Consider the following 4,324-nt stretch of genomic DNA (forward strand, 5'->3'; position numbering starts at 1 on the left):
GGAGAGGAACTTCTTTTTTTTGGACCGTTGTTCTCGGTGTCCGGGATAAGAGGCTCTCCTCTTTGGATTGGCCGGCGTCGGGGGTGGCAGGTGCTAGCTGGGGTGGCGGGATGAAAGAGGGGCCTGTTGGGGGGTGAGAGTGAGTGGTGGGGGGCAGCGGGACCAGGTTACACATAAAAAGCCTTGTTTTGTGAGAGAAAAGGGCGCCAACAGCCCACCGGTGCAGCGTCCCTATCTCTCAGCTGCCGCTGGACGACAGAGGATCCACGTGCACCTGTTGCCCCCCCCCCAAAACCATTGTGTCCAGCAGGCGCTCGCGGGCCACACCTCAGGAATGCTCCCCGGCCGGAGCCCCCCCCTCCGTCCCAGGAGAGAGCTTATCCAGGGTGGAGCTGCGGGGGGGCCACAGCCTACTACAGGACGATGCCTGGACAGGGGGGGCGCGTTCCTCTAAAGCCAGTGTCCTCTCCGCTCCTCTGGGGGCCGGTCCAGAGAGCCCTGTCCTAAATCACTGGCCCCCGGGGGACGGCTGTCCTTTGTGAGGAGATGGCCCCCGCAAGCTGGGCAGCCAGCTGCCGCTGCAGCAGCGTCGTGACCCCCCCGGCACACACGGCCACCTCCAGCACAAAGCCTCTGCAGCGTTAAAAAGAATCTGGAGGAGACTCTGGAGAAAAGGCCACAGCGCTGCACTGACCCCCCCTCAGAGCCCCCCAGGGCCAAAAGAACAACAGCAGCAGAGATTTCTGCACACAGAAGTCCAGAAAAAGGAGGATTCAGGAGGTGCTGCTCCTGCAGCCTGAGGAGCAGCAAGCTGGAGGAGTTTCTCAGACCTCCACCTGTAGACTTTCTCTAGTTTCTCAGACCTCCACCTGTAGACTTTCTCTAGTTTCTCAGACCTCCACTTGTAGTTTCTCTAGTTTCTCAGACCTCCACCTTTAGTTTCTCTGGTTTCTCAGACCTCCACCTGTAGACTTTCTCTAGTTTCTCAGACCTCCACTTGTAGTTTCTCTGGTTTCTCAGACCTCCACCTTTAGTTTCTTTAGTTTATCAGACCTCCACCTTTAGTTTCTTTAGTTTCTCAGACCTCCACCTGTAGTTTCTTTAGTTTATCAGACCTCCACCTTTAGTTTCTTTAGTTTCTCAGACCTCCACCTGTAGTTTCTTTAGTTTCTCAGACCTCCACCTTTAGTTTCTTTAGTTTCTCAGACCTCCACCTGTAGTTTCTCTGGTTTCTCAGACCTCCACCTGTAGTTTCTTTAGTTTCTCAGACCTCCACCTTTGGACTCATAAAAGATTTCCTTTCGGTTTCTCCGACTATCTCTGCTTTTGTTTATCTCTGTCAGACCATTACACAACTCTTCATATCATTTTACTGAAAACATTTGAAGGAAATCGCTGCTGGAGTTTCCCTTCTGTGATGCTCCTGACAAACCGGTTCCAGGAAAAGCGTCTTTACCTCCGTCTGTGATCAGAATATCTCACTGTCAGTATTTCAGCTTTATCCATGTTTTATTTGACAAAGATTTTAACATTTCATAGTAGAAACTCGGTGCATCTTCTTGTGTAAAACATCCTTTAAACACTTTAAAACGTCTTTAAAAAGCTGATCAAACTTGAAAGAGAAAGAAGGCAAAAAAATTACAACTTTTCCATAACATTGAAGTTCCGAGGAATTTTGAGTAAAAGTAAATTTCCAATTCCAGTTTTAGTTTGAAAAGCTTTAATGAAAAACCAAAAGTTTGCAGAAAGAACAGCACAGAACGGAAAAGTTAAATTCCATCCAAAGATAACATTGTCCTGCTGGACTTTTCTTGTTTTTATTTTTACATTTTATTTAACCAGAAATAAGAACGCGTTCTTTTTCACCATAACGACATGGGAAGTGTAGAGAGACAAAGGTAGACTTATACCATCACCTGTGATAGTGCTGATGTGAATCCTGTGAGCTGAATGTGGCGATGATGATGCCGGAGCTAAGAGCTGAAAATGGTGAAACTGATTGCTAAAAATGTTAAAGCTGATCTCTGAAAATCCTGAATCTGAAAGCTTACCAAAATATTAGCTAAATGCCAAAATTAGCCAAAAAATGAAAACATTTCAAAATTACTGGAATACTTTTTAAAATATTAACTTAACTCTAAATTAGTCTAAATAACTTTTAAAGAAGTCTACTTTTGACAAAACAGCTAAAATATTAGCTGAAATATTGGCTAAACTTCAAATTTGCCTTAAAAAAGTCTAATTTTGACTAAACCGCTAGTATTACCAGTACAATATGTTCAATCATTCATGGTAACGTGCAATGTAGATTATTTTGTATGATTTATTATTTTGCATATTTATCTATATTCAGCCTATTTGACCTTATTTAGTTATTTTACTCCATTTGTGAGGCTGTACGGACGCTGGTGCCTGAATATCTCTGAGGATTTCCAAAGGGATTAATAAAGTATTTCTATTCTATTCTATTGCTAAACCTCAAATTAGCCTGAAAAATTTGGAAAAATGTCTAAATTAGTGTTTGTCATTTTATAAGTTTTTACCTTTTGATCCTTTTAAACTGTTTTCAGTGCTCGCAGCAAGTTTCTGCCTTACATTTGTGTTTTATCTCGGCTCAGGACAACAGTGGAACATTTTAAAGACCAGGAATGCTGTACCAATAAATATTGTCCATTTATTTGAACACGCCTGTCTCCCATGTTTTTATGGTTCCACTTGCAACAAGAATATTCACAACACTTTTCATTGAGAAAAAACTATTCAGTTAAAATATAATAGAATATATATAAACCATTTCAGTTCAAATGTGCAGGATTCGGTCAGTACATTCATTAAAACGTTACAAAGGTTCTTCGTTTGAGTACTTTTTGCAGGTGATTTCAGCCTTTTGCTTCTGTATGTTGGAGAGATAATTGTGTGATTGCTCAGTAAGCATTCACACAACAGTGATTCTCCTGCTCCTTTTTAGCCTGTAAAAAATCAGACTTTAAAAGATTCCATCAATCTTGGTTTCAATTCAATTCAATTCAATTCAATTTTATTTATATACTTTTGGTATTCATAAACTTTATAGATTTTGAAATATTGAGGAAAATATATAAGAAATGATTGAGAAATTGCTCAAATCTTTCAAAAACTTTGTGCACTTTGACACTTGTGAACTTCTGCATATTATCAGCTTTTAAACTTTAAAATGTTCAGCAACTAGCTTAGCTTTTATCTTAGCAACATGCTAGCTATGTTTTGATAATTAGGACATTTTCACTGTTTTCAGGAAAACTTGGAGTTTAGCTAATATTTTAGCATTGTGCTACCAGTTTTGTCAAAATTTTACTTGTTTTTTTCATTTTTTTTAATCTAATTTAACATTGAGCTAATATTTTGGCAAGCTATCACTTTAACGTTTTCAGCTATCAGCACTACCATCCTCAGCTATCAGCACTAACATCTTCAGCTATCAGCACTAACATCTTCAGCTATCAGCACTATCATCTTCAGCTATCAGCACTACCATCTTCAGCTATCAGCACTACCATCTTCAGCTATCAGCACTAGCATCCTCAGCTATCAGCACTAGCATCCTCAGCTATCAGCACTAACATCTTCAGCTATCAGCACTACCATCTTCATCAGCCACATTCAGCTTCCAGCATTCACATTATCACAGGTGATGCTACATATGTAGTTCTCCATATTTTGCTTTTATTTTAGGAACATGGACCAGTTAGTGAAGATTTTGGAGCGGATCTACATATGAAGTTCTGGGATTCTTTCTGGTTTAAAGTTCCCGGATGCTACATGGTTTCCTGAAGTTATTTGTTCATTTTTAGGAATAAATAAGGAGTTTGTATTTTTTCCAGATTAAATCTGAGTGAGATTTCCTCCAGGAAGGATCAGCAGAACAGGATGAAGGATGCAGGAATGCTTTCTCCTGTGAGTGGGAGAAGGACAGCTCCTGTTCCTGCTCCTCCACGAGGAGGAACAGGATTCCCCGGATCGTCTCCTGCAGGAGCAGCAGATGTTGGAGCTCCTCCTGCAGAGCGGCGTCGGGAGGACGTTCCCACCGCACGGCGCTCTTTGTGCCGCCTCTAATGATGATTGTAATGATGGCTTGTCCATCTTTGATAAGAAGCAGCACGCCCCTCATTAAAGGCCCGGGGCCCGGTTCTCATGGCTGCTGGTCCCCCCCCGGAGCCGGACAGCCGGCGGGGGGAGGCCAGGCGACACCCGCGGCACACGCCTGTTGACCGAGCGACAAAGCAAAAGCGTGTGACACCCACCCCACCCCCGCCGCTGCCATTGTCCTCGCCGAGGTCCCACAGAC

This window comes from Oryzias melastigma, linkage group LG1 (assembly GCF_002922805.2).
Source record: "Oryzias melastigma strain HK-1 linkage group LG1, ASM292280v2, whole genome shotgun sequence".
Lineage (NCBI taxonomy): Eukaryota > Metazoa > Chordata > Actinopteri > Beloniformes > Adrianichthyidae > Oryzias > Oryzias melastigma.